General features: G+C 35.0%; 2 protein-coding genes across 3 annotated transcripts in view; one reads left to right on the plus strand and one right to left on the minus strand.

Moving 5' to 3' along the window:
- Window positions 1–18,476, minus strand: part of LOC132911886 (uncharacterized) — a 290,962-nt gene that overhangs the window by 171,468 nt on the left and 101,018 nt on the right. The window lies entirely within an intron of this gene.
- LOC132911885 (suppressor of lurcher protein 1) overlaps window positions 1–18,476 on the plus strand; it is a 535,060-nt gene that overhangs the window by 113,494 nt on the left and 403,090 nt on the right. The window lies entirely within an intron of this gene.

The following is an 18,476-nucleotide window of genomic DNA, read 5'->3' on the forward strand; positions in this document are numbered from 1 at the left end:
AATTATTCGATTATTATCACATTATTATACATTATTACATTCTAATATAATATTCAATAAATACAATAATTTAAGGAATCTATGTAAGTAATACGACATATTTGTGAATTCCATTGACAAATTCAATTTTTCACATTATTATCTATCTTGCAAATATAAAACTTAGTCAAAATAAATAAAACTTCCTCTTTATTTTATCTTGCATTAAAGAAGTTAGTTCTCCGTACACAGTTTTTCTTAAAGAATGAGAAACGAAAAGAAGTACCTATTTCACCTACATTTTACTTATTATAGCTGATACAGAACTCAACGGAATATAACTTATTTTATTGCATAAATACTATTAAGTAATTGATACTTCACTTTCAATTAAATCAATTGTCCGTTTTTGATCAATCTTGTCAAAATATTTATTTTAAAGTTGATAACGTAAATACGAATTATCATATCGTACTCTGAACATACGATACGGTAGTACTTCAAATTTACTTTCTAAAAAAGCTACGTGAAGTCGGGACTAGAACTTGCATTATACATACATTTCGTGCAGATGGAAGTTACAGAGGGTAGGGACTGGGAATTTTGAATAAATTATTGGGCAAAAGACACGATTTCATGGCGATCCAGATGTAACAGCGATTCGTATGCTAAATTATGCTGGTCGCAATAATGTATGCACGTGACAGCTTATTTGATGAAAAATGGAATAATCTTAAAATTAAGAACATCTTCGTTGCGCGAAATTTACGAAAGTTTTTGTAATTAAAATTTAATTATTTGTAATTGAAGATTCTTGCATTTAACTTAATTGGAGTTCTACGAATAAAAAATTCGTGGTCTGTGAACAATTCTTATTAAATCTTGCAAACGACAATTTCCTTATCTGAGTATTTTCTCTTAATATTATCTTAACAACTTGAAACTCGCTATTGCTCGTACCAAATATTCATTTCGTTTGATATGCCTTCGAGCAAGTCTGTTTTATGCCACGGTTAAAGTTTTCGCGGAAGCAAAACATTTGTAACTGCCGAGTTAAATGTAATTAAAGGGTCTCTCGTTTAAATTTTCAATGTTCATTGTTTGCAATTACTATTGGCTCCTTTCAACTAATATTTAACGTACGAGATGTATATGTAATTTAAGTAAAAATACTATCTTTATCTTATTATCAGATAATATAATAATTTTATGGAAATACAACATTTCGGGAAATATGTATATATGGCTTTATATAAATTACATTATCCCATACCTACAATAATTACAAACGAGTGAAGTATTCTTGAATCTGATTAATAATTGTGAAATTACCTATTATACTAACAGGAATAAAATTGAATATTCTCCGTCAGATTGGATTGATATTTGTAAGAGGAATGTTGAACAGTTGAATATAATCATTTGAAGCAATTGTATGAATTAAATATTTGAAATTTGTAATAAAGTTATCCATAGTCACTGAGTCACATAAAGGAAGGGCTGACAGCAATACGATATTATTTCTATAGCCGACATAAAGACACTATTCAGAAGAAAATCTTGTTCTTAGTTTGGTAGAGTACGAATGCGGACTATATGTATACTATATTCTTTTATCATTAAATCGAACCATTGCAAAAAACCTGAACTGCTGGACAGGCTGACGAAATGCATCATTTGCTCAGACAGTAAAAAGGATGCTCTAAAACCTGAGACAGTTTAGTTCGGAAGTAACGAGTCTTTACTAATGACTGATTCACGGGGCCGATTAGACGCCTTTGAACTACCATCTTTTTCGAAGCCTTTAGAATCATTTATATAGGAGACAGTTCAATACAGGAGATATCTGTAGGGAACTTGATTAATTCTTCAGCTTAAAATGTTTTGCCGGGAAAAAATTTAATATTAATATGGGGAAAGTGTTAAACAATAATGAAAATCATGGATTTTTTATAGGTAAATTTTACGTTGCTTCGTTAGGTACACGCTGCTAATCCCCCCCCCCTTTTTTAATAAATATATATCTTTGCAGCACTTATTTTTTAAATGGATATAAATTCGAGTTCTTATATTTAGGAGGATTTTCGAAGTTTCTAAAGTCTCAATGAAAGTAGGCAAGCAGTGGCTAAACAATGTGGTCTTTTTGTTTGATTTAAAGGTGGACGGATCACTGAAAGAGGTAGTTTACGAAACCGTGTTTGCTTAAGAGTTCTGTCCCGGTTTTCCAAAATAATATCTGACTCGGGAAGTTCATCCTTCCATCCTTTAATCGACCATTACTATGCGAGTGCTCGTGCAGGCTATATACACAGCCTGTATATAAAGCTTCAGCTTTTTTAGCCTCGCTTTAATCCAAAGAATGTGTATCAATTGGTCGTTATGTCATATATCTCGCTATTTACACTCCCGTTAATTTGTATTAGGATTTGAATTAGCATATTTCTAGCTATACATAACGCAAATGCCTTCTTCACCAAAACCAATTATATTTTTATAATTTACACATATATATCTAGTTTTTGATCAGCGATGCAGATGCAATATATAGTTTACATATATCGCATCAGCCGAATCAAAATTGAGCGGTTGCTTCAACAAAATTAAACACATCTAGCACGTATACAAATTTAGACAATTTTCAGTTTAGCTAGCCAGATCACGTTTCTAAGATATGACCGGTTACGTTCAATTTGTATAGATCCGAAACTTAGACTGCGGCAATGTGTTCGGGATTCCTATATCGTATTTGTATATCGATCGTGCTTGAACTTTAACGATTAACTCAACTATATCTGATGAAAACTATTGTAGTTTGTAAGCAATGTAGTGCAATTCATAACAATATTCTTATTGGAAATCTTGTTGATGCAGATATTGGTCAATAACCATAGTGATCTTATAAAGATTAGTAAGACAAAACTTTTCTAATAAACAACATCAGTATGTGTGTAGCTTTCTCATATTTGTAGCCTAAATATTTCACTAAAAGTTTGCATCAGAATTATAATAAAACTTATTAGACCGCAAGAAAAATAATGCACGCACACACACAAATCCAGAAGATTTATCACACGGCTCGACGTGACGGAAGCTTGATCGAGTATACTTAGCCCCTGTTATGTCTCAAGGAAAGACGGATCATCGGATAAGAGGCGTTCCGTCTTACATCGAGCTAGCTGGGGCGACTGATTAGCTGATAGTTACGCCGCGTGTTCCCCTGATAGCCGGCTTGCAAACCACCCCGATTGTAAACGTACATACATTGCACGATGAATGTAACTACACAATCAGGTTCTTGTGTCGTAACTGCACAGAACATCAAGTGTACCGACCCTATTCCTGTTTTCGTTAAATTATACATATTTCTCTGTTTCGCTAAATTATACATATTTGTCTGTTTCGCCAAATTATACATATCTCTCTGTTTCGCTGCTGTGTTCTCTCAGCCTGGCAGAGAATTATTCGTTATCCTTAAAATATCGACCAAGCTTTCATTGGATTAACGCCGAGAATAGCGTGACTGGAAAATATCGTCTTTGACTCTCACGATCGGTTTGCGTTCTAACCAAATCGAAGTGACTTAAAATATATAAACGAGACATCTGATATTATACCATATGGTTTTATATTGATATAAATCAAGATGATAATATCAGGTGCCTCGTATTATAAACGATCTTTAAATCCTCTAAATAACTTGTGTGAAAGGCACTGTCTCCTCGCAACATCATCGTAGAACATTCAGTATGTAGCTGTCCTTACCGATTATTGTGAGAAGAAAATCTGATTGCAGCTAGTTGAAGGAAAATTTCATATCTCAGTGGCGGAATTTCAAATGCATATCACGAAGTTTGCCGGTTGGTTTAGAACGGCTAAGTGCAGGAAGGGTCAGCGATGTGACACGGCCGGTGGAAAGAGTCGGTTAGGAGTTCAGGAAGGAGGAAGTTATGAGACGAAAACGAGGAACGTTCCCGTGAATGCAGCGTCCGTTTCCGTGGACGGGACGACCCCCGTAGATTTTATTTTCTGCTCCGAATGCCGCTGTTTCTCCGAGCGGAATATGAATCTCGCTTTTGTGAAGTTGCGGTCTCGCTGCCTTCTTTCTTTGCCTCTCTCTCTCGTTTCACCATCTTCTTTCCGGCCTTCCCTATCTGAAAATGTAATAGCGTCGGTATATCGATTTTTCGACCAGTATAACGACCACTAAATAGTTAGCAAATAGCGCAGCAGATCTCTTTTGATATTACTAGTCTGTTACGAGACACCGTGAAAAGGTGCGATTTTCGCACAAAAGATGCCTAAAATTAACGGCAGAGTGTGCTTCGTTCCATTTTATTTCCATTTCTAGCCGTTTCAAAGATGCTATCCGATCCAATTCCATAAGTATCGACTTGAAGATATTACTTTGATAAAAACATGTTGCATTTATTCGATAGTGAATTAGTAACAATTTCTTATAGGCTACATCAATACGTATTCAATAATTAAGTTTCAACAAAAAACAAATGTTGGATGTTTCTATTCGATTGATAAATCCCAAAAATATTAAAATAATATTTAACGTTAATATAATGAAGAATATATAGTAAAGTGTTGAGGTTGACTGATAGAGGAACGAATGGGTGAATTTGTAATAGAAAAATGTATTGAAATAAGTATAGCTATAAATATTAGTATAAGTACACGTATTTGTACAGTACATATTTATAGCAAAGGACATGACCAAAATGTTAACCTTGTAGCTCTATCTGAAGGATACAAGAAACAGAAATAGAAATCTACTTGTAGCTTTTTTGTTTCTATACCTTGTAACGCAAAACGACATTTATATTCGAGGGCACAATAATATGGACTTCTCCTTATTTAAAATTTTTTTTTTTTTTTTGTTTCACTAAATTCTACTCTTTTCGTAACAGCGATGTCCAGGTGACGGATATGCAAAAGAGAAAATGTAAAGGTTTTCCTGAAGTAATTACTTCAATATAAAGAATATTCAAAATATTAAGAATTTCAGATGTCTAATCTATTCGATGCCTGCGAAACAGACCCCATAAGAATTAGATATTTTACAACAGGTTAGCGCACGTTATATAAACGTATTTTCTTCTTTTCCTCGGCATATATATTTCACCTACTATCACGTTCAACTTCTATTTACAGTAGGGTGTAATTACGGTGTATCGAGCGATCGATTGTAGGGGCTGGCTCCAGGATGACCGACGCGATACAAGGGCGCGATTATGTATGCAAATATGCGGCAGAATTTCTGCTGACGGGCATTATGCGTCGAAGTACGACGGAGCCGCGGGAACTTCCGACATGGCGAGACAGTCTGTCGGAAACATGGGCAAACAATTGGGTAATGCACGTCGCTTACGCAGAGAACGCGGCAAGGGTTTCGGTCGCGCGGAAATTTCTACATTCTACATTCTACGGTCTCGGCAAGTTCACGCGCACCGACAGCGTGAGAATCGTCCGTTCTCGCCAACCAAACGGTCAGTCTTCCGTAGATTAGAACCAAACGATCAACTGATAACGACAAACTGATCGAATTCACTTTTCGTTAATTTCTTAATCGTATTGCTGGACTGCGTATTTTATTGGAATTTATTCGATAGTGAAATTCGAAAGAAAAAGAGAAAGAATGTACAGAATAGATATAATAAATACAATATAAATACAGAAAGTATAGTATCTGTTATAATATTTAATAGGGGAAACAATTGTCTGCTTAAATTCCATTTCTTCTTTTAAATTATATTCCACAAAATACGAATTTGCGCAAATGTTTATAACATCGTAATCACTCTGTGCTGTCTAATCTACGAAGTTGATCAATGTGGTTTTCGAACGGCTCAAATTTTGCGGGCAGACTTCTTCATCGACGGGTTCGAGCGTGTAGCGAGCCGCGTCAATATTTGCTCAGCGCAAGGGATCGAAATGCCTCATATCGAATCCGCTCACGATCCTACGCCCGAATCTGCAAGCAATTATGCACAGAGAAAGGGAATCGTATCAATTTCATTCATTTTGTTTCTTTATTCTATTTTTTACTCTCGGGGAAAATGAAAGCATATTTTGCAACTAATCTGTTAATTGTGTTGGAAATTGTTAAAAGTTAAGTGGTGGATTTTTAAGTGTAGTTGAGAAGTTGAGTACAATTGAATTAGTCTTTTAACGAGTTTTAATATTTCAAACAAACCGATTAATTGAATGAACTTGGTCTGATACACGTGCGTTAAATGTTTTATACTTTCGTCTCTTTTTGTATTTAATTGCTATTTTATTTAAATAAAATACGTGGAATATATTCTTCCATAGGTAATTACGATTTTACCTCTATTAATATTAGTGGAATTTGTTGTCAATGATAGTAACAATAAATACATGATAATTTACAAATGAATCAAAATTTACATTTTACATAAATTTATAAAACGTGTTTAATTAATTAAAAGTTATTCAATGATAAAACGCCAGTATGTTAAGGATCGTGAACGTGCCTCGTTTTCAATTTCTTGGTATCAATAACATTGCTAATAACAAGCCTACTTCTCATCACGTCAATTGCTAAAAATCCTCCTAATATTCTTTGGACGATGGACTTATGCCGAGCACGTGCTTGTCCTCGGGCCACTCCACCTACACGGGATTCTATTTACAAATCCTCCAGCGGTGGAGGCCATAAATCGTTTCTGCTTCTAAGGACCGGCCAGGCGCTTCGTATCCAATATTAAGCTGCCCATGAAGATGGCCCTATTAATATGGTGTGCAGAGGCACGACGATCGTTTACACAGCGCTCTGTACTATATATTCTAAAGCTGAGAAAATCCCACGGAGAAGAGAAGCAACTTCGCTCTTAGATCCGGCGGCGTCAATATTAAGCTGCCCTTGCTGTGAGAGCTGGTGCACACAGCGTCTGGTGTCGCACCAAGTTCCACAGTGCCAGTTAAAGACCCACGGTGTCTTCGATTCTAATTATCGACTACCTCTCTAGTGATATTATCGTCGATCGGTTGTCTCTGTAACTATGTTACATATATATACTCGGTTACATACTTGGTTTTACACAGTGTGAATCATAAATGCATGTCCATATTTCGGAGAGTGAGTCTGCACACTGAACTAAGTAAAAGATGTCTTATAAATTCATTGTACCTCTTCCGTATATCAGCGACCAAAATAATGTTTGTACGAGCAGCTATTGGAATCTAATATGGAAAATTTACTTCGCAAATTCAAGTTGAAGTTATTCACATTTATAGTCGCAATCAAATAGTGGTCAATCAATGGTACAAGTATTTAACGCACGTAAGTATTTACGGAGACAAAATAGTGGTGGCTCGATGCTTAGCGATGTAAAACGCCTCTAATCCGTCAACGATGTAAGCATGTAGCTTGAAAGCTCGGCTATATAACGAATCGAGAAAATATGGGACCTGCCGTCGATGTTTTTCGATTTCTCCTGACTAAGACGAATCGTCGATGGTTCACTGTGATATCCTATAGCGGAATTTCGACAGTATATGTATTTACATGAGGTGTGCATATCGGTGAAATGTGTTTTCTGTTTGTATGAAAAATAAGGTCGACAAGCTGTCGTCGGTAAAGTAATCGATCACGTATCAAACAGTGATAAACGTAATCGTTACATATCAGCCCTTCTTGGCCATCGTATAATCATCCTTAAAATACGATGTTATCGCCACATGATGCATTACAATGAGTGAATAATGGCTTTAACGAAGCTATCCGTTTTGATAAGGGAATCGACCGTGCGTACGCCCGTTATGCACACTGTCCACTTTCTGATGACACATGATGCTCCGGACGTATATTGATACGCATTGGTTTTATCTTTGTTCAGCAGATATCGGTGCGTTCATTACGTTTATGCTACGTGTCGAATTTACTTCGCGGTACACGTTGCTCAGGGGCATTTTAGTTGGTGACTTTCGAAGTGATCGATTCGAATGGTAATTGATTATATGAAAGGGTGAAATATTCAAAGTAAATCAGAATGATCCATAAATGGAGAATGAATAAAGAGAAAATAGGTTTTCAATAATATACATGCAATATTAAAAATAACGGTACTTGGTTAACAAACAGTTAATTGAACTTATACGTATAGAACGTCTGATACATCTATCACGATATTTCTTCTTCTAATAATTATCAAACAAGTTACGAAAAAGCAAAAGTAGCCGCGAAGAAAGAAATATTTCTTGAAGAACATTTCGAGAAATAATAGGTGGAGAGATAAGTATTGATGAACCCCTTTTATACAAACTCCAATTGTTGCGTTTTATTCTAATAATAAGTTTCAACAATCTTGCAACCGCTAGCTCGAACGGCGCGAACCAACATTAAATTCTACCTTGCTGGAACGTTCTCTAGGATATTACATGGTATTGTAGACGCGTGATATAATAAAAGGAGCAAATTAACAACAGTGAAATAAGAAGCCAGTGTTTGTTCGTGGCTGTTGTGTACGTACGCAATATAGTCTACGCACCGATGCTCTATTTTGCCACGGTATGTAGCAATTTGGACGCGACGCGTCGTGTTTCGACGAAATCGAGCTTCAGTCGTTGTGTTTCATAGCACGGCAAACAGGAACAGGCAGCGCAGAAGGATAGGAAACCTCGAGTTTGCGGCCCGGACAGTAGTGCGGAACGTTGTAGCATCGGCTTTCATCGTAGCCCAGCCGGATGCCGGCGCTACCACGGAATTATACTTGTCTGCCGCGTAATTGCCGAGATTAATTATGTGCGAGATGAAATTCCTGGTCGGCAGAGTGTGACAATCCACGACGGTTCGTCGTCAACCTCTTGCAAACATAGTCACTGAGCTAACAAAAGGCCAAGGAAATAAAGGGGTAACAAATAGAATTGTAGAGAAGAACAAGAATGATCTTCTCCATTTCCTCTTTTTTCCCTCCGTGATATTAACCGAGATAGAAGCGAAGAAGGAAAAAGGTTCGACTCGTAAAGTGAAACGGCGACCGTTTCATATGACCCTTTAATTGACATGAATATTTTAGCGTAGGAGGTGGATGACGGGGATACCAAGTGTGGAAGATTTGTCTTCTGGTCCAGTGGCGATCGGTTGAGGATCCTTTCCATCCCTGGGTCGTGGGAACCTCGTAATTCTCTGGGATTGTCCTGGAAATTGCTTACGCTTGATGTTTATAAACGAGCAATTTGACGATGCTCCGTGGGTCGAAGGAAAACACTATTATCGTTTTTGGGTCACCACCCTTCTTCCGATGAGACTTCGGACCCTTACGGTTAACAGATTCATTGTGGATCCGATTTTCATTTCCTACAATGCTGTAATGTGACAAGAAATAATACTCATATGATAACTGTCTTCATAGGGTAAAACTTCCTTTTTTGCGAGGGGTTAGTGTCACATCAACAACTTAGATTATTAGCGTTTTCCATAATTTCATGATTTTTAGTTCATCTGCCATATTGAGATTAATATCATACGTAACCCGAAAATTTATGTGCCGACTGGTATACGCCTTCTACACGGTGAACGTGTTGATGCGATCTGCGAGCTACCTTCGTCTAGTTGCGAACTCTACAAAGGCACTTGCATAAACCTAAAAAGGAAAATATCGTCGTTGAAACTCATCGTATTTGTCTGACTCGATTTTTCCGACGAGATGACGGAGGATCAGACACCGATCGTAGATGATGCAGGAGAGCCGGAAGTCGGAGCTCAATCGATCGTATTTTCAATTAATATAAGTACAACAACGTTAACTTCATGAAATATTCAATGGAGCCCGCTGGGGATACGCAGCACGTCGCCGGGACGAACTTCCGTTCGGTGGATAAATGGCACTACTAATGTTAAGAAAAAAGACGGCACAGTTCCTTCATTGATTTTGCAACGGCAGTGCACGCCATTAATGGTAATGGGAGCGTGGAAATGGATATGAGATCTTCGTAGTGTTCGAAGGAATGGCCACGTGCAATGGGAATATTCGATAATTCGAAAGATGCTGTTGGCTTAGCCCCGTTACGGACAGGCCGGAACAACCCTGCCGTAACACAGCGATTTCAAACGAATTCGTGCAATCGTAAGATGATTTTCGTTCTAACGATCGTGTTGAGCGGTATATAGTAACTTCAATGGACAAACGTATCAGTTTAAGCAGAATCAGTTCTCAACGCGTACATTGTAAAATCGACCAGTCGCGGAGAGACGCGATCGCGAGGAAGTGCGTCAACGGTGAGTCGTAAATTCCCGTTACGATTATAATAATCGATACCGTGAACAGATCGATCTCCTTATTTCTGTTGAGATAATAGGGGTGGCTGAGTTGGTATAACACTGCGGTTAACAGGTTATAATATATATTTTATTTCCAACAACTAATTTCACTGATAATATAAATGTTCGGAGATACTCGTGGGTTAGGCTACGATGTCGAATTGTAATGTCTTTTACAATCAGATTTAGTGTTCGGCTCGTATCGGTATTAGCCACTTGCCGGGTGGCGACTAAGTTTTGACTATTTTCGAGTTAGTGTTTGACTGTTGCGCACGTCGCATGGACCATCTCACGCGACGTAACATACATGAAATGTACAAAGTTTAAGTGTTTATTCGGAAACATCGTAATCTTTTACACGAACTAGTGCAATTTGAAGTTATTCACGATGTTAGGAAAATTATACGAAGATAATCCTGTCCAGTTCTCTCTTTTAGAGGCGAACTGTCAAGTATGTCTTATATTTCTCTTTATAAAGTATTTCTAAAATGTTAGCTATTTATTATTGTCTCTTGTATCTCAAACGTTAAAGCTTGAAAGTTTTACGAAGAATATTAGGTAATGTAGAATAAATTTCGTCATCCGTTTTACAAGTTCATACAAATTTTAATACGTTTCACTGAACTTGTTTTAATGTCACAACTTTTATCATGAGAAATTGCGACTTCTATTTAAAAGCTTGAAGTTGTCCCTAAAATTTCGAAGAATATGAAAGATTGATATATATATTTTGTGTGTGTGTGTGTGTGTGTGTGTGTGTGTGTGTGTGTGTGTGTGTGTGTGTGTGTGTGTGTATAAAGTTTTTACTCGTAGAGTTATCAAAATAGTTCCAGTTACGCGTCTCGCCCTATATTTTATTGAAACAATTTATCGTTCGAAAATGCCATTTACGATATAGTCATAGAAACAGTTAACCCGAAAAATGCTGTGAAAAAGGAATAAAAGAGCAGAATGGGAAATATTCGAATGATGTTTCGTTTTCGTAGAACGTATTTCTTTCCTATACAAAGTTTTAAAATACGTGGCTTTAAATGTTGCTGCGAATAGAATAGAAATAGAAATATGGAAAATACAATGGGCTTGGTAGATAAGCCTTTCCTTAATCTTCGACTTGACAGCTTGTGGTTCGGTCTTTCTTGAGTTAGTATAGTGTGATGAATGAAGATCCAGATTTTGGTAAATATGTAATAAGTCCAGAAATTATGAGCTTCGTGACTAAAGTAGAAAATCTTAGGCTAATAAATTGATAAACATGTACGTTAAATACCGTTACTGAATTTTTTGCATTTCTCAGACATTTTTATTCATAGAAGATAATTTTTGTGTACTGATAGGATGTAAAATATTAATTATTCTTGGAAATGTTCAGTCAGTTTGTTTGTAAAATAAGCAAATACACCTTACGTTCTTTCCATAAATTGATAGTATCATCAAAATTTTCTAAGTGACCGAGGGAGATATATAATTATCATCGACAATATTATATTTACGGTCTTCTCCTTACACATAACTGTTGTTGTGTATCTGGAGTATTTCACTAACTTTATCGACTATTTAGTTAAACTTAATATTTCAATGTATGTTTGTATTTTCCATTAAGATGGTGTGTTTGAGATGGTATTTTGTGTTACACAGTGGTTCTGAAGGAAAGAAGATTTATGACTTCGCTTCTAAAGCTTTCCCCGGGTTCATGACAATCAGCCGGTGACGAAAAATGAATTATGATTCTTGGGAGCTTAGTAAGGCACTATCCGACTGTCCTAAAATCTCAATTTACGAAAGTGCATTTCAAATATATTATTTTCATTGTTTCTACAGCCATTTCCCTTGGCAATGGTCCGTAAAGTACATTACATTCCGTAAAATAATATACTTTCAATACCATTTTGCAAACACATAAATGACAGTTTAAAAATGTTAATTATCTTCGCTAAGAAATTTAAAAAATTTAGACAATTTTGGCGAGACAAGTATGTCCAAAATTAACGTGAAATTGGGAAAATTTCAAAACTTTAATTTCTAAAACTTTTTCCTTTCGTCCACCCACTCTGAAATTTAGCAGATATTATTTCCATATCGGATATCATAATTTCTGGAGTTGGAAAATTGAAACACAGATCGAAAGTTAAAAAAAAGAAACGATCCCAACGCATCTGTATTTGGTACAGTGTTTCCAGGTAGGAAGAGAAAATGTGTAGTAGAAACTCTCCTCTCTCTATTTCTCTCAGTTCCGCGTGACAGTCACCGGAAACACGGTGGATCCGTGGCTAGCTACACGAGAACTTCGACACGGAAACAAGAACGGAGAGGTCGAGAGAAAAATAAAACGACGAATATAAAGCACGATTTTCGCAATGGCGTCTCTCAAATATGGCTATTTTATGAAGTCTGCCGTCACTCTGTTAGCAATTTTTTCCCTCGCCATAGAGCAACGCGCCCCTTTACGCACTTGGACACTTTACGACTTGTCGTTTCGCGACAGTGGTTGGATTAATAGCAGAGCCATCACCCGATACAGAGACGCGCCTACGTAGAAGAGAAATCGGTCGCTGGTTTGCCCACATTGTATCTTATCACTCCTCTTTAGGATTTCTATAAGTACTGCACCGGAAGAAACTATTTCATGACAAAGTTTAACACCCGACGCCGGTATCGCACGCGACGATAACGTTTTACGGTCGCTGTTGCGTGCAGAAAGGATTTACTCGTACGTCGTAAAGACGATCATCCGAGCTCTTTACTTTCCTAGTATCATTGACGTGCGTTCTTTTGGCGGTTTTCCTACTCCACTCTTTATATATGTGAAAAATATCTTTTTAACTGGATATGTTAATAAGAATTTCTCACAATCAATTTTTAAATTGAAATTAAATGTCATTGGACTACTCTTTAAAATTCTAGATTGAAGCCAAAGGATCGAATGTAGGTTTTTTAAAAATTCTTTCCACACATTGTAGTTACGAACAATAATTTTATTCATTTTGTCATTTTCATATAAGATGTATTAAACGATACGATATTAAAATAATAGAACAAATAAAATCATACTAATATTTACATATATATTACTACAATTCCTTATCGTAGCGCTACCAGCTGTAACGTTTAATCAATCCAAAAGTTAATAGCACGTCCACAGCAAGGAATCTCCATAAATTCTCTACGTTGTTCAGAATTTCAGTACAACCATTCTAATCATTTGAATCACGAACAAGCTTTGCACAAGGTCTAGCGAAACATTCATTCGTCCGACGGGTTCCACTGGAAATCTCGTTTTACTTGGATCATGAGCAAGATCTAAGTGGCGGCGCGAACGTCACGTCGCTATCAGTGTTTACCATTCCGAGGACAAAAGACGGATTTTCATTATTCCGTTCACGCGACGCTTCTAATTTCCGAGGGCGAAGTCATATCCACTTGTTTCCTCTGATTCCGGACCAGCAGTTCGTTGGGGTCGTCTACGTCGACGGCGATGCCTCGACGCGCGTCATGATTAACCGTCTCGATGTTCCGTCGATATTTCATGGAAAAAGTTCTCACGAAACGCGAATTAATCGACCGTTGTTATTCCGTTTGCATCGATTCTTTGCCAGCCCCTTTTCTGAACCCTACAAATCGATGGATTGCAATAGACTTTCAGAGATGAATTCTTTCTCGTCCCCACGAGCAAATTTTGTGGCTTATGTTCTTTGCTCCTTGAAAATGTTGAAACGTTTCTACTAGTACTGAATTCACGTGCAAGTTTTAACATTAAATTTACTGGTCTTAGTAGCGTTTCATATCATTATTTGTGAGAAGTTATTGATCTGGTGAACGAAAAAATTTACTGTGCACTTGCTATATGACCAAACGTGCTGGAATGGTGAAAACGTTTAGATAGCTTCAGGGAATTAAATAGTTTTCGTATTGCAATTGTATCAGTTTTTCAGAGATTGGTTGGGAAGAACTGGACCTTTGGAGAGAACATGGAAATAAACTTATGGAAAATTGTAAATACATATGTAACAATAAAATTCGCAGTTAACGATATTCAGAATATGACTACAATGTGTGTAGAAATATTGATATCTACGAGACATACATATGAGAGCGTAACTTCTTTTTTTGAATAACTGAATGTTTTAGTTTACATGCCGTTTTTATTTAAATACGTATACCGGTATACGTAAATAAAATTTTGTATATTCGAAATATGTATACCGGAGAGTTTACACAAATTTTTGACGCTATACATTCAGCGTATCAAGAAATTTATTGAAATGTTGTGCAAACATATTTCTATCTTTATTAATCGAATCCAAAGATATTTTGTTTATATAGTGTATTTTAGGTTCGAGTCGGATATTTAATTTCTTTTGTACTTTTAACTTTTGTAAATACGATCTAACGATATGTACCTGCTTTATCTGCTTTAAATAATTTTATATAATTTAGTTTCCGACAGCCCAATTTAAAATTAATAATGCAGAAATATTTATGATTACATATCATTCTAATACAGCAATGCATATATCGTCGTTGTTTATTAACTTATTTGCATATTTCATTATTGCTTATTAAAAGTAATTATATTCAGTTAAACTCAGTGAATTATGTGATCAACAAATTTGTGTGCGTGACGTTATAATATAACGATTTATAATACTTTAACGATAATAAAATGAAACGTTTTTTTCTTTATATGAAAATATGTTTGTGAAATATAGTAACGTCGTTGTATTGCATACAAAGTCTAACCAGGGAGTAACAAACCTAAATACAAATAAAGGAATTGTATGTATTGTATTTTAATAATGTTTAATAAGGTCTCATATCCATAAATAAATAGACATTTTTTTACTTTTATCCATGTATAACACTCATATCATTAAATTCATATATTGAGATTAATCATGGTAAAGCGTGTCTATTTGTCTTATACAAAATAAAATATATTTAAATTATATTTACAGGTTCATTTAAAACTTTTTTCTTGGAACTGCTTTCAGACAAACCTAGGTCAACATTCTAAAGTAGGGAAAGAGGGTATAAAAACATTTTTCGCAAGTTTATATTCATAATTGTTGGCAATATTAGCTTAATTAACGATTTAATCGCATTTATCGTTAGGAGTTTATTCAACTAAAAGAAGAAAAGCAACTGTTCGTTACTTATTATAATAAACTTGTCGCAAAGATGTATATTTAGTATGAAAGCACGAAGAAAGAATAACGACTTAATGTAGAAATGTTTTAGAAGAATTTTGCTGTCATATGAATATTAAAGAAAATTACTCAACTCTATCGTTATAAATCCTTTAAATATCTTTCTATAAAATCTTTTCAGAATTTTTGAAAGAATTATTGAAACGAATACAAGTAAGAGAATTTTTTTAAATTTATCATTAATCGGGGATTGCAAGTGGATTTCTTCGCTAAAATATTTGAAAGCATAAATGACGGCTAGCGTATTTAAATTTGTGATTATAACATTACATTGCATTTTAACAATATTTTTCGTGAATTTATTCAAGCGGTAGAGGAAAAATTCTTTTTTGAAGATAAATTGGTGCATTTATTTATTTAAAATTATTTACAATGATCTGCAGTAAAATTTGAAAATATGTGCGCTTTAATCATACATTTGTACAGCTTTAGTCTGTCACATTAATCTGCTGAAGTTAAATAGAAGCTACAGTAGGAGTTATACGTGTATAATGTTACGCAATTTGCACGTAACATGTTCCAAGACAACATACATACGTATCCTCTGATCTGAGCACAAGCACAAATGCTTTGCACATTGCATTATATTTGCAAATATTGAGATTGACCGATGACGCAGCGAGAGATGATAACATGCAGTTTGATTTATACTACTCGCCACACAATGTGAGCAAACAAATACGATCTCAGCATACCGTGCTCATCTCTTAATGTGTACATTTCCTAACTAGATACAGACCAATTAACAGTTTCTTACGCAAAAGAGATGCTGCCTCGGCTATCGTGTTCTTTGCTATAAAATATGAGTTAAAGGTGTTTTAATATTGCAGTAATAAAACATGTTCGAATATGCGTCTCATGATGTCTGATATTAAATTAATGTAAGTAATTAATGATATAATTAGCATTAATGAAAATGTTCTTATAATATTTCAAATGAATTATTTAAAGAAAATTGTTTACTTCATGGTTGAGAATAAAATAACATTTCAGTTGCTTGAAGATTGCAATTATTATGAAAGAAAAGATTCAGTATCATTTCAGTATCCTCTTTCATTTTTTGATACTATAAAAAGAAACGAGTATTTTACACTACATTGTTATTTCATTTACAAGAAATTTATAAATAGAGATTATGCTAAGGAAGAAATGGTCATAGATGTAAAGTGAACAGGATTTCGTACAAATTTCGAACAAATACCGTAATAATCTACTTTGGATGTGAAATATATTTTCGTTAATAGAACCACGATTACTTGAATTCGGTCGAAAAGGGGGGGAAGTCAATTTGCAGAAGATTTCTTAACCTCTCATTGTGAAGTTTATTAAAAATTGGAGTATAATAATCTTAAAATGAAAAGTATGCGAGGTAATAAAAAATAGAAATGGATTTTACAGCGCAAGATATGAAAAGAAAGCTTAGGTTCTGCAAGAAAGAAGAAATGAACTTTTCATGGCTAGAAATGGTAACATAAGCCTCAACGACTGGTGTCTAAAGGACCGTCAGATCTGAAACAGAAAATTTAATTAGATAATGAAACCTGAGCGAAAAGTAGAAAGAAGCAAGCGAAAATATAAAAGACGGGACGTACAGAATGGAAACAAAAGGAAGCGAAAAGTGGAAGGCTGGTAGAAAAGGATATTAGTAAAAGGGCAATGAAGGAAAGAAGATCAGGATAGAAGAAATAAAAGGGGAAGGAAAGGAAGACGGTAATACTTGTATTTGAGGATGAAGCGAATCCAATTTTAACATTTTAACGCACACAAACTCTGTAACTATGTTGATTTTGAATAATTTAAAAGAATATGACGAAGTAATTCAATAAGATATAGAAAGTGGAACTTCAGAAAGAACGTTGAAATTACAAAAGAACAACGAAAATCTTGTATAAATAATTTATTAAAACTAACGAAAATCAAATGTCTGCAAATCTCTGCAGATAATATTTTGCAATTGCGATAAAACAAAATTAATTTTGAAAAATAATAAATGTATCATTTGGTAATCATCATGAAGATCTGAAATAATTCTTTGTACTTTTTAAAGTTCTCGTCGCCTAAAATTCTTTCAAACGTAGATCTTCGACATTTCCAGCTGATCTATTTTCTAAGATATCTGTACGGTTATCCTACATCTCCGACAAAAATGGAGGAAGAAAGGATTCCTATATGCACCAAAAGACTTCGGAGCAAGTGCTAAGCTATCAGAAAGCATTTTCTCGTTTCCTCTATTTCCTAACCTGATCCTTTCGGAATAATGTTTCCATTTCTGACGTAATGTAAAGTCTGATTGCTTATCATATGCTTATAGTTACTGTTACTCTAATCAGTCCTCTGAGATTTGATAGCTACGTGACTTGAAGTCACTGCTTGTTGTCTGATACCTGAGGTGTTCAACCGTGTGCCTACGTTAAGGGTTCTATTCAGTTTCCACGAAAGCTGAACTACATTGAATTACTTATCGAGCTATGTTTAACGGCCCTTAAATTAGATTGCAATAATATTACATTTAAGTAGCGTGGAGATTATGTAACTTCACTTTCTTAACACAATTGTTACATTTATGTTAAATTCTAATTAATTGGAGATAGCTTCCGCGTAATGATTTTCTCCCCTTTGTGAAATATGCTGTCATCGTTATTACAACATGAATTGCAATATTACACGATTCTTTTGGTCAGATTTTCGTTATTTCATTCATTGAGTAATAATTAATTATAGACGTATTCTCTGAAGCTTGAGTAATCAATAATTGTCTATCAATGGTAATAGGTAATAATTTCTATTATCAAAATAATATCTATTGACTAATATATGTATAATTTTCTGTTAATAATAATGTACATATAAAAATAATAAAATAGGATGGGGGCATCATTTAAATAAAATATTTGAAAACTGATTATTTAAAACTGATTTGTTAAATATATTAAATATTACCTTGATATAATTCTGCGTTAGATTATTTAAATAAACAGATGATGTTTCTTGAAATTATTTCA

The sequence above is a fragment of the Bombus pascuorum genome, chromosome 11 (assembly GCF_905332965.1).
Source record: "Bombus pascuorum chromosome 11, iyBomPasc1.1, whole genome shotgun sequence".
NCBI lineage: Eukaryota > Metazoa > Arthropoda > Insecta > Hymenoptera > Apidae > Bombus > Bombus pascuorum.